We start from the raw sequence: 13,750 nt of genomic DNA on the forward strand, positions 1-13,750 counted from the left end.
GTGTGTGTGCAGACATGGATGGATGTGTTTTTTTGTGTGCTCGTGTGTGTATATTTGCATGTGGCTTTATTCAGTTTCCCTCCATACACTCCTATTATGGAGATGCTCTTTCATTGTGGCCATCACTGGGACAATGCAGTAGGTGGCAGAGACTGCGCTTGGGATCCTTGTAATTTGACTCGCAGAATGTCAGAGGACGTTACACAAAGCAAAGAATTAAGCTCCGTGAATGCTAGAGTGACAATGATTATGTAGGAATGACATATAAATAATTACAAAGCACTCAGGGTTATTGTGAGTAATCTGTGTTTAGAGTCCCCTTTCGGGAGTTTGAAATGTCATCATGTAGCTGAATGGTGCTAACAGACCTACGTTTCGTTCCTGCTTCACACTGTGCTAAACGGGAATCACATTTGTTACCACGCTGAAAAACATCTTAGTGGAAAAAATAAAAAGGGCTGGTGCGGAGTAAGCAGGACTAGATTTAAATCTAATTGCCTTTCCTGTTTTCCACTGCCTTTTGACTTACACACAGTGGTAGTATTTGTGGGAAGCGAGGATTAGGTTGTTTGCTGCAAGGTATGGGAAGGAAAGGTTGGTACTGGTGCAATCAGGAGTGATCCCAGATCACAGTGGATGAAAGGAGTCCCTATGTTGTTGAACATTAGATTGTTTTTTAAAAAATGGCCTTCCTACTGCGTTTCTGTGACTACTAAGTTTTAAATCTACTCAACTGCTACCATTTCCTCTTTTTTTTTTTTTTTTCCCTCATCCTGAGATTAAATCTGGGACTGTCTGAAAGCTTTTGAACTGGAGAATGGATCAGACCAGCTTTGGAATACAGGTGGAGATTGGACTAGGAAGGTAGCTCTCCATTCATTATTCGATGAATAAATATGTCACAGAAGGAGAAGTTTCATGACAGACTTGGGTTATAGTCACTAATTATTCCAACTAATGATCAAGTCAAGGTGTTGAGCTCTTCGCCAGCATCACTCGGCCAGCATTAGATAAATTTCACAATAGCCAATGGCCAACTGAACGGGCCAATTGAAAACTATTATTAATAACATGAAGACCTATAAAATAGAAATGCTTTGGTGGGGGGTGTGGATATGTGTACTTGGACAAGAAAGGCCATTTTGCTTATGAAAAATGAGGCCTTAGAGTCGTGTAAGAATGAGGGAAAAGTTTAGTAATTAATCACATTGGCCATAATGAGGAGAGGAAATCAACATGATAAAAGGATTTGTCTGAACAGATTATAGGCAAATTTAAAAGAAGGAGAAGAAAAGCAACAAAGGGCATTGCTGGCTTGGGAATTGTGCTCTTTAAAAATCCTCAATCATTCTTACAATCAATTCTACATTTTCTCAATAGCCACGTGAAACACAGCTCTCTCTTCATTGTCTTAGATTAACCACTAACAGCAAACCATACATTAAACAAAGTATTGAGTATTTGTCTTCCAAAAATATACTTGAATGTTGCTTATTTCCCCAATAGGTCTGCTACGATGCATTTAGGTGCCATATTGCTAACTACATACTGTACTTTAATATCTGCACCAGCTAGTCTTCAACTGCCTTATTTAGGAAGCAGCTGTGCTGGGGCCCTACAATTACAGATAGAGTTTTTCTCATAAACTGTTTAATTGTTTGCTTCTGGAAACAATTAGGCTGACGGTATTATAGAGGGAGTGTCGTATTGCAGGCGGCAATCCTCTTTATGAGTTTTCTTAGCAAAATGCCATGTTGGCATATGTTGGACCCACAAAGAAGATTCAGTTAGATGGTGACCTGAACTCCAAGAAAATTGTGCTCAACAATATGACGGCTCAGTAGAGGCCTCCCTGGATAATGGCTCTGCCAAGGAGAAATCAGTCTATGAATAAGAGCTGTCCTGGCATGGGTTGCTTCTGATGAGAATGGCACTAAGTATGGATGACACCCTTTCTCCTCTGCTACAGTGGGGGTAGACCTTGAAGTTTTCTTCAAGCCAATTCAGTAGCAGAGCATTACCATATTCATCACTCATGACGTTGGTCCAACATGAGACATGGAGGGCTGATGGTTTGCCAAGCCCTGGGAAGTAAATTGCTCTGGAAAGGTGTCAGATGTGTTGATATCTTTCTTTCATAGTCCACATCTTATAACATTAGTGGCTGATGGCCAGAATGGCCTCACAGCTCCCTGACGGTGGTGCCTTTCGGTTGGGCGTTTAGTTTGTGGGAGATACTGTGCTATGTGTTTTTCGTGCATGATTATCTCATATAGTCCTGAGAAACTCTTTATGCATTTGTGTTATTATTTTCATTTGAAAGGTGAGGAAAGAGAGGCTTGACAAAGTTAAGTGGTGGTGTGTTCAAGATCACTTAGTGGTGACAAGTAAGAAGTCCTAGTTTCGAGGCCAGGCTTATCTGCTCTAAACCCCTGGCTTTTAACAATGGTAGCATACAGTTTCCTGAATCTTAATAAGGAAAGGAGATTTCTTATTTTCAGTGTTGTCTTTTATGCCACAAGGCCAATAAAAGCACCAAATAAATGGGTTCCACTTATTTATTTAATAGCTTATTTATTGTTACAAATCAATCAATTTATTAATTTTTCTCATATTTATTCAGCGTCTACAGTGTGTCAGCCACAATGGTAGGTATAAGTTTATAGCAATGCCTTCATGAAATTTGCCAGTGGTGATAGGTGGGAGACATAAAATAAACAGGTAAATGGAAATACACAACATAATTTAACACAGCGAGACTCACTAACAAGGACAATAATGTAATAATTATTGACCTGATTGTGGTTCTTATGATGGGTAAGGTTGAGCAAAACTTTCCTGAGGAAGTTTTATCTGAATTGAAGCCTGAATCATGAGAAGGAGTCAGTCCTAGAAAGAGCTGGGGAAAGGGCAGGTTCAAAGTTCTTAGTAATGAAATGAGCTCTGTGTATTCTAGCCAAGCTAGAAATGAAATAAAGCCAGAGTGTCTAGACTAATCCTTGGCAGCTGTAATTAAGGCCCTGTTAAGGAGCTGCGAATCATACACAAGAGAGGCAACAGAGGACTCCCCTGGCTCCTCTGTGGCAGGGGAGTCAGAGAAGGCTACACTGAGGAGGTGATGTTCTGGGCATGCTTTGGAGAAGGAGTATTTCCAGATAGAAAAAGAGGAAGAGGAAATAGCATGCCAAGAGACTCAGATTTTGGAAAAACCAAGGCATGCATAAAGAGTTTGAGGGTGAATGGATGAGACAGGGGTAGTGCTGGGAGATGAGAATGGAAAACCTTGTAAATCATCTGGCTCTAGGTCAGAGTTCATAAAATGGAAGTAAACAGCTGTAACCTTTTGGCTTGCAGGTGTGCTTTCTTTACCCTGGCCTGAAGTTTAAAAAAAAATAAATAAATCAAATTCTCAATTTTTAATTAGGACATCCTTTACATTACTTAGATTTCTAGACTGTCTTGGAAAAATTGGAAAATTTGGCCACACTGCACCCATATTTCTGTAAGGTTACAGTGGGCTGGCCATCAAAGCAAAACTGTCCTCTTCAACTGGGGCATTTGTTCCCTAATTTTCCACAATCCCTGTCCTTTCCAACTAGATTCCTAACATTGATGCTGAGTATCAGTTTTCTTTCATCACCACACTTGCACTTTTGTCTTTTAGTAAAGAGGAAAGCGAAATATTTCCTTGACTTATGTCTCCATCAGAAACAAAAGGAGGCAAACAAAAGCTAGATTGAGAGATCTGTCTGATTCAAGAACAGTAAGAGAGAAGACATTTTTTTTTTTCTGCAAGTGAAGAATATTCTTTCGTCTTTAATATGCAAACAAAGTATGTCAGTGTGGGAAGAATACAACTCTAGGTGGTGTTATAGACACACACAGGCACGTGCACGCATGCGCATGCACACACACATGTACACACCGCGCCTTATTCTTTTCTATTACGTGGTTGGCCCTCAAACACATGTGAGTCTGTGACCATTACTGCAAGGATTGGAGAATCTTAAGGCAGGGGAGAGATAAAAATATTGTTTTATCTGTAGTTTAGTAAAATCACTCTGGTGGCAGTGAGGAGGGCTGCAGAAGATGATGATGATTTTGCAGTAGGAGGTGAGGGTGCAGGGCACATCTAGAAGCAGGACTGTTAAACAGAAAGGCTGTTACAATGATCCAGTTGGGGGATGATGTGTATCTGAATTAAGGCAAGACAGTGGCCAGAGGAGTCAAGAGCAAGGGCAAGATTGAAGATTTAGAACGTGCATGAAAGTGATGAATCACATGACAACAATTTGAATCCCTTACCATACTCTGATTTCACCCCAAAGAAGATCACAGGTCTTCATATTCAATATTGACCACAAACAAACCTTCCTGTGGAAGTAGAGGCATCTGCAGCCTCTTGAAACCTACATTACATCCTTGCAGTGAAACTGCTTTGTTGATAAAAATGATCCCTGTGTGAAACAGATGTCACTGATGCTGGCGCAGAGAGATGAGGAAAGATAAAGAATTACAGTGGAGTTGAAAACACTGTTAAAAAAATAAAAGACCTAACAGCATAGCACAGCAAAGAAGCAAAACTGCTTTGAAGCTACATATTTTTTCTGCACCTGACGGTGAAAACCTGTGAAACTTCCTACTTCATGGAAAAAACTGAAGTGAAATTTGTTACAGTAGCTCCCTTCAATTCGTGCTATACATAAGTCTTAACTCTTTAATATGACCAAGAGCAACCTGAGGGAAGGTACATAGCCATGTGTCTCCTAGCTTATTTTAATAACCCCTTATTTTAATAAACAGACACTTATCACAAGAAGACATTTATGCAGCCAGCAAACATATTAAAAAAAGCTAATTACAACTGGTCATTAGAGAAATGCAAATCAAAACCACAGTGAGTTTACCTATGTTTATAGTTTAATAAAATCAGTTTTCTGACGCAGAACTGGCATGTAAGGCTAAGCAGGTTGTGCTCTGCACAACTCTAGGAGGACACTATTTACACAGATATTGTGAATAGTGTTCTCTAGATTTTTGCCATGGTTCAGCCTGTGTAACCATACTTGGCAGCCTTATTAGACTAGATGCCAGTACCATATTATTTTGATTACTATAGCTTTGTAGTATATTTCAAAATGGGGAGTTGTGAGTTCTCCAACTTAAAAACCTTGTTTCAAACTGCAGCCCTTACTTATGTGACACTGGGAAAGTTATTTAACTACTTTGAGCCTTATGTTTCTTATCTTTATAGGCAACCTCATTTTTTCACACTTTATTGCACTTTGCAGATATTGCATTTTTTACAAGATGAAGGTTTGTGGCAACCCTGCATTGAGCAAGTCTATAGGCACCATATTTCCAGCAGTGGGTGCTCACTTTATGTCTCTGTGTCACATTTTAGTAATTTTTGCAATATTTTAAACCTTTTCAGTATTATTATATCTGTTATGATGATCGGTTATCAGTGGCCTTTGATGTTACTATTTAATTGTTTTGGGGTGCCACAAACCTTGGCCATGTAAGGCAGTTAACTTAATAAATGTTGTGTATATTCTGACTGCTTCACTGACTGGCCGTTCCCCCATCTCTTTTCTTCTCCTTGGACTTCCCTATTCCTTGAGACACAACAATATGAAAATTAGGTCAACTAATAACCTCACAATGGCATCTATATGTTCAAGTGAAAGGAATAGTTGCATGTCTCTCACTTTAAAATCAAAATCTAGAAATAATAAAGCTTAATGAGAAGGCATGTTGAGACCTGAGATAGGCCAAAAGCTAGGCTCTTGCACAAAAGAGCCATGTTGTGAATGCAAAAATGTTTTCAAAAGAAAGTAAAAGTACTACTCCAGTGAACATACAAAGGAGTAAGCAAAACAGCTTTATTGCTGATATAGAGAATGTTTGAGTGTCTGGATAGGATATCATACTAGCTACACAATTCCCTTAAGCCAAAGCCTAATCTAGAGAAAGCCCCTAACTCTATTCAGTTCCATAAAGGCTCACAGTGGTGAGGAAGCTGCAGAAGACAAATTTGAAGCTAGCAGGGATTGGTTCATGAGATTTCAGGAAAGAAGCCATCCGTGAAATGGGGATTCCAATAGCGCATACCTGATGGAATTGTGAATTAAATTAGTAGATGTATGTAAAATGCTTAGAACAGAGCACTGCACATAGTAGGTGTTCAGTGAATGTCAGCTTTTACCGTAAGAGATGTATTGTATAGATGAAATATACAATCGCAGTTCAGAAGATTATTGCTTTAACTCAGCAAGCAAAATATTACTGTTCTGTGGATTTCAGATCTTATGTCCTCCATGGAACTTGCCTTTCATTCTGTAGAGGGGCCTGGCAGAGATCTCAGGGCCTGACACATGGCAGGTGCTCCATTAACAGAATGACTGACATGTAAGCATTGCCCATGGAATTTTTGAAAACACTAGAATGGGAGATACCAGTTCAAGCAATTGAGGCAGGAGATTATAAGGTTTTGCTTTGCCTAGGTGGGTACTACTCTGTATAAAAATGAATTTGTTTTTGTAATTAAGATTTTTTCTTTATTTAATTTAATTTATTTTATCCCTTTTTAACTTTTAATTTTTATTCTTTATAATTTATTTTTATACAGAGTATATTTTTATACTGAGTATAAAAATAAATTATAAATTATTTTTAATTTATAAAAATTAAAAGTATAATTCAAAGTTTATTAAAAATATTATATAATAGGCTGGGCATGGTGGCTCACGCTTATAATCCCAGCACTTTGGGAAGCTGAGGTGGGTGAATCACCTGAGGTCAGGAGTTTGAGACCAGCCTGACCAACATGGTGAAACCCCACCTTTACTAAAAATACATAAATTAGCCAGATGTGGTTCACACCTGTAATCAATCCCAACTACTCATGAAGCAGAGGCAGGAGAATCGCTTGAACCTGGAAGGTGGAGATTGCAGTGAGCCGAGATGGTGCCACTGCACTCCAGCCTGAGTGACAGAGTGAGACTCCGTCTGAAATATATATAAATATATATAAAATATCATATATATATATATGATATAGAGAATGTAAAAATAACAGTTGTCCTTCCATCATGCCCTGGTCATATGTTCCAGTATTTCCATCTCGCTTCCTTTTCACCTGGTCAGGTGCCTAATTTAGAGGGAACATCAGACTCTGAGGCTTTTCTTCCTGGAGGCTACCATGGGGGCCATCTAGGTGCAGGTATCTCCTCAGGTGGGGCTTTTAGAGAATCAAAACCTCTAGGGGTCAAGGACTGAGCCTGTCTTGTGAACTGTAGCGTTCCCAGCTCCCATCATGGCACCTGGCACATTGAAGAATCACAGTAATCGTTTAGCATTTATGCTCCGGAGTTGAGCCTTTGAATGGAAGGTAACTTTAGTTCTGTAGAGAGATATTATCTTCTAAGTGGTACACGCTACCTGCCTGTGTGTGTCTTCTCCCTGCTTTTCTCCAGAGCTCCCAGAATAACTTGCAGCATTATCAGTGTGTCACGAAAAGATTCCTCCTGCATCTATGATGAGATAAGGGAGATACCTTGGGTAGTCCTGTTCTCTGTTTCCTCTAATTCTCTCCACCCTCAAAGGGGAGACAGAAATAAGAAGTTCCTAATAGAATAGGCGCTTCCTGCATCTTTCTTACCCACTTAAACAATGTCTTTGCTTTAATCATTATATCATTCCGATTCAATACTAGTATTGAGCCTGCCATTGATGGTGTTTTTAGTTATTTCTAATTGGTTACAAATGTTAATTATGTTCTATCTGCCTAACAGACTGTTTCTGTTATCAATACCCATGCTCAAATTGCCATAGCTTTGTGGTTTCCACTCATTGTCAGGACTGTTGAGCGCACTTCAGCTTGCTGTCTCTTACGTCATTGAACCAAGTCTGTTCCGTTTAGGATCCTTTCCATGTGGGTGTAACTGCCTGGGGTCTCAACGGTGCCTGGGCCTGGGCTTTCTCATTTATCTGAACTCCAGAAATGGTTAATTCGTTGACTGATCCTCCATCCCCTACAAGGATAGAAAGACCACCTTGGCTCAGAACACCACAGCCACCGGTGCCACCACTTTTATGCCATATGGAGGGAGATAGAAAGTGTTTGATTTGAGTCTTGGTGGCTCATGTCTGTAATCTCAGCACTTTGGGTGGCTGAGGCAGTCAGATCACCTGAGGTTGAGATTTTGAGGCCAGCCTGACCAACACGGTGAAACCCTGTCTCTATTAAAAATACAAAAATTAGCTGCACATAATGATGGGCACCTGTAATCCCAGCTACTCAGGAAGCTGAGGCATGAGAATCGCTTGAACTGGGGAGGTGGAGGTTGCAGTGAGCCGAGATCATGCCACTGCACTGTAGCCTGGGTGACAGAGTGAGACTCTGTCTAAAAAAAAAAAAAAAAAAAAAATGAGAAAGAAAGTATTTGATGTGGATAATCTAAAAAGTTGTAGCCAGGGAAAAGAGGGACTTCCAGGTGCAAATGAAGTACCTAGAAAGGTGAGCATGGCTCAGAGATAGTTTGTTTAGAATAGGAATGGAGGGGCTGCAGTCATTCGAGTGACTGGCAAATGATCAGAGCTCTTTTAATTAAAGCAATTTACTAAAAAGGACAGTAGCTTGCAGTTAGAAAGAACTTACTTTGCCCTGGGCACAGCGTTAAGTGCTGTGTATGGATGGTCTAGCTTAATCTTCCCAATAGTCCTTCCATCCATCCTTTTGTGTAGTCACATAATAGCTTCTGTTCATCTTCTAGGCACAGTGCTAAGATGCTAAGATGAGCAAAAAATAAAATAAAATAAAAATAAACAAATAAAAAGCAAACAACAGCAACAACGAAAAACCGCTCCTGCCTTGGGTAGCTTGCAGTCTAGTGGTGCAAACTTGAAATGAAACGACCACACACACCATGTGGACAGGTGCCAGGAAAGGTGAGGGCCACAGAGATAGTAGAGATTATAATGGTGGAGGAGGGGTTGACCCCATCAGTAGGCTCCAGTTGTGACTGTTAGCTGAGAGCCAAAGGATGGAGTGTTTGAAGAGAGGAGGGAGAGGCTTCCTTAGAAAAGGAAACAGCCAATGAGGCTCAGTGTCCCATGCCTGTAATTCCAGCACTTTGGAGGCCAAGGTGAGAAGATCACTTGGGGCCAGGAGTTTGGGACCAGCCTAGGCAACATAGCGAGACTCCATCTCTCTGAAAAATTTTAAAAAATTAACCAGACATGGTGGTTGGCTCCTGTAGTCCCGGCTACTTGGGAGGCTGAGACAGGAGTTCATGGCTGCAGTGAGCTGTGACAGTACCTCTACACTTCAGCCTGGGCAACAAAGCAAGACCCTGTCTTAAAAAAAAATAAAGAGAAAAAAAAAGGAAACAGCCACAGAGCAAGAGATGAAGGACTAAAACCTTGCAAGATAGGAAGTAGTGTTTCCCTGTTTTATAAATAGGAAAACTGAGGCTAATAAGAGAGGAAGGTGAAGGTAAATGGCGTATCCAGGACTCAACTTCATTCTGGGAGGCTGTGTGAGTCTACTAGGGCTGCCACAAGTCTAAGTCTAACCTTAACCCTTTATTTAGGGTTAAACAACACTGTTAAAGCCACTGGGTGTCTCAAAAAATGGAAATTGCCCAGAAGGTCAAAGCTGCAGTGAACTGAGATTGTACCACTGTACTCCAACAGCAAGACTTTGTCTGGGGGGAAAAAAAAGAAAGGGTTACTTGCTGTTAATATATTCTATGTATTAACATTCTAAAACCCTTGTCTGTGTCTACATGATATAGTTAAAAAAAAAAAAACAGAAATTAATTTTCTCACAGTTCCGGAGGATGGAAACTCAAGATCAAAGTCTCAGAGAGGTTGATTTCTTCAGAGGCCTCTCTCCTTGGCTTGCAGATGACACCTTCTCACAGTGTCCTCACTTGGTCATCCATTGGTCTGCGTTGTTAATCTTATCTCCTTTTTTTTAGAAGAACACCTATCTATTGGATTAGGGCCTACCCTAATGACCCCCGCTACCTTTTTTTTTTTTTTTTGAGAAGGAGTCTGGCTCTGTCACCCAGGCTGGAGTGCAGTGGGTAATCTGGGCTCACTGCAATCTCTGCTTCCCTGGTTCAAGTAATTCTCCTACCTCATTCTCCCAAGTAGCTGGAATGACAGATGACTGCCACCACACCTGGCTAATTTTTGTATTTTTAGTAGAGATGGGGTTTCGTCATGTTGGCTAGGCTGGTGTCGAACTTCTGACCTCAAATGATCCGCCCACCTTGGCCTCCCAAAGTGCTAGGATTACAGGCATGAGCCACAGTGCCTGGCCCTAATGACCCCGTTTTAACCTTAATTACTTCTTTAAAGGTCCTGTCTCTAAATAGTCAGATTCTGAGGTGCTAGCGGTTAGGACTTCAACATACGATGTTTATTTTGTGGAGAGATGTAATTCAGCCTATAACAGTGACCTTCTCAAAAAGAGGCTTGGAATATTCTAAGGGAATGAGCAGGGCTGAAGGAGGTTGCTGCTGAAATGGAATCTGGGTAGAACAACTGCATAAGCCCCTGGTAAAGGACTCGGAGCAAGGGTGTGCAGCAAATAACAAAAGCCAAGCCAGATCGGGGAGAGAGAGTGATTGCAGCTTGCCAGGTGAATGCATGCATAGAGACCAAACTCCGCATCAGACCCCAGAGCCAAAAGGAGTCAGGTTGGAATCGGGTGAGCTGGGTGAGGTTCAGGTCTTGGAGACACCAGGGCCTACTCAGGACTCACACGGTGGATCAGCTTCAGTCATATCTTGCCCATAATTTCCAATCAAGTCCATCACCACGCATTATTACATAGCTGCCATCCAACTTGGGGGCTCCGGATCTGCCCTGCTCAATAGGACATGCTGTGATCATGGAAATGTTCTCCATGCTGTCCAAAATGGTGGCCACTGGTCCCAGGTGGATGCTGAGCCCTTGAAATATATTTAGTGTGACTGAGAGTTGACTTTTAGTTTTACTGAAGTGTTAATACATTTCCATTACTTAAAAGGCCGCACGTACCTATCAGCTGCCGTCTTGGAGGGTGTAGTCCTGAACAGTGCAGCCTCAGCCTAAACTGATTGGCAGGTCAGCCAGGAGAGGTTTGGCATCTCCATCAGCGCTGGGAGTTGACTTTGTTGGATGGAGAAAGTCATTCACATCAGCCCAACATGTGACTGAGCTGAGAAACTGATGGGAATCAGATCTTGAGAGTCAGTTCTCCAATTTCCCTTTCTAAACAAAAGGCAGAGCATTTGCACACTCATTCATTCAACAGAGACTTCCTGAGTACCTTTGCTGTGCCTCTGTTCCAACACCTCTGTTGTGCCCCGAGGGCATAAAAATCATGATCCGATTATAACATTAACAGAGTGGTCACCACGTACCAGCTACACGCGCTTTCTTTATGTTTTAATTTAATCCTCCTAGCGATCCTCTGAGGTAGATATTACCTTTCTCATTTTACAACAGGGGAAAGTGGGTTTTGGAGAGGCCGAGTGACTTTCTCAGTGATATGGACTGAATGTTTGTGTTCCTTACAAATTCATAGTGTGAAGCCCTGACCCCCATCAGTGCAAGGGTGATGGGAGATGTGTCCTTGGGGAGGTACTTAGGTTTAGATCATAAGGGTGGAGTCCCCATGATAGGATTAGTGTCTTTCTAAGAAGAGGAGGATCCATGAAGCTGTATGAGGATATAACTGGGAAAAGCGGTCCTCATTGAGAAACTGACCATGCTGGCACCCTGATCTTGGACTTCCAACCTCCAGACTATGAGAAATAAATGTTGGTTGTTTAAGCCTACTTAGTCTATGGCATTCTGTTATAGCAGCCCAGCTGACTGAGACACCCAAGTACTTGGGAGAGGCAGGATTTGAACCTGGATCAATCTGATTCCAGAGCCCATACTCATCATCAAAGTACTTTTTTGGAAGTTCCCACTGGAGAGGTAGTATGGGTGATGGGCATGGGTTGAGCAGGTCCTTGAAGAGCAAAGGAAGAACCGGAACATCTTGCTGACTTCTGGAGATGTTACTCACTAGACCAGCTGACAGGAGGAGGATGCTGGGGCAAGGCTTTCAGAGGCATTGCCAAGGGATTTAACTCCAGCAAAAGCTGACTGTGAGAATGCCAAATGGGGCCAGGCATGGTGGCACACACCTGCAATCCCAGCACATCTGCAATCCCAGCACTTTGGGAGGCTGAGGTGGGAGGATCACTTGAGCCCAGGAGGTTGCGATCAGCCTGGGAAACATGGAGGAACCCTAAAAAAAGTTAGCCTAGCATGCATCTCTAGTCCCAGCTACTCGAGGCCGAGATGGGATGGTCCCTTGACCCAGGAGGTTGAGGCTGCAGTGAGCTGTGATTGTGCCACTATACTCCAGCCTGGGTGACAGAGCCAGACCTTGTCAAAAAAAAAGAAAAAGAAAGAAAAAAGGAAGGAAGAAAGAAAGAAAGAGAGAAAGAAAGAAAGAAAAAAAAACCTAAAAGAGAAAGAAAATGCTTAACCAGAAGGGCCAGGTGCCCAGGCCCAGACATAGAACCAAATCTGCCCAGCTACTAGGTTGTGAAATGCATGTTGGGCACGACAGACACCAAGGTACCCAGGAGTCAGAAAGCCAAAGAGCTGGTCTTGTCTACCTGATTTTGATTATTTCCCACACCCTCACCCCTCTGGGAGTTGCACTGTTTCCATCTCAGAGCAGCAATCCACTCAGATAGCAAGCTGCCTGCTAAGAAGACTGCTACTACCCCAGGCAAGGTCATGTGAGGTCTAAGAGTTATGGCAGAAAAACTTGAGGTTTATAGGAGAAACTTGGCTTTGGGGAAGCTGCGACAACTTTTGATTTCAACGGCTGTTTTGCTTTCTGCTCAACTGCGTCTCCAGGATGGAAGACAGCCCAGGCAGTAGGAAATGCCACCTGATGGCCGTCTCCCAAGTCTCCCCCTAGCAGACTTCAACCACATTATGAGAATGGGGTTTGTAAAAGTAAACACATGCAAGGCTCTTGGGGAGGGCAGGTTAGATGTTTTCCTGCCACCTCTAGGCAAACCCTTGAGTGTCAAATTATTCTTGCATTTACCAAAGATCACCAGGCCCTGTGGTGGGTGCTGGGATGTAATGTGTGCAGGAATAGACACTGTCTAAGTTAAATATCTGAAGGATGAAGAAGGGTTAGCCATGTGAAGTGTGGCTAGGGGAGAGACATGGAGCATTGCAGGCAGAGGGAAGGAATATGTGCAGGGATCTGGACCGTGCATTCGTTCAGGAGATGGAAAGAAATTCATGGTGGACCCAAAAAGCAAGAGGGGCAAGAGGTGTGGCTAAAGACAATGAAGGCTTTCAGATGCCACCACGTATAAACAGATTGTATTTTATGTTGAGGGCAGTGGTGAGCCATGGAAGATTTTAAGGCAAGCAAGCGACTTGTTTAGATTTGAATATTTAGAAAAATTTCTCTAGCTGTGGGGTTGGAGAATGGGTTAGATGGGGGACAGGAAAGGATGCCTGGAGAGCAGTTAAGAACTGTGGTAGGTAGTAGCCTGCACTGAATTAGGGAGACAGAAGCAAGGATGAGGAGAAGTGGACAAATTCACGAAATGGAGGAGTAGGTTCTAAAGGAGTTGATGAAGGAGAATGTGACCTCCCAGCTGATTCCTGGCTTAGGCAACTGGGTGGAAGGTGGTCCCAGGCAGTGATGCAGGGAGCACAGAAG

General features: G+C 42.2%; 1 protein-coding gene across 1 annotated transcript in view; it reads left to right on the forward strand.

Annotated features, from left to right (window-relative positions):
- Positions 1-13,750, forward strand: part of HS3ST4 (heparan sulfate-glucosamine 3-sulfotransferase 4) — a 429,862-nt gene that overhangs the window by 57,555 nt on the left and 358,557 nt on the right. The window lies entirely within an intron of this gene.

The sequence above is a fragment of the Aotus nancymaae genome, unplaced genomic scaffold (genome assembly GCF_030222135.1).
Source record: "Aotus nancymaae isolate 86718 unplaced genomic scaffold, 86718_ANA_hifiasm-v0.15.2.pri h1tg000049l, whole genome shotgun sequence".
NCBI classification, from domain to species: domain Eukaryota; kingdom Metazoa; phylum Chordata; class Mammalia; order Primates; family Aotidae; genus Aotus; species Aotus nancymaae.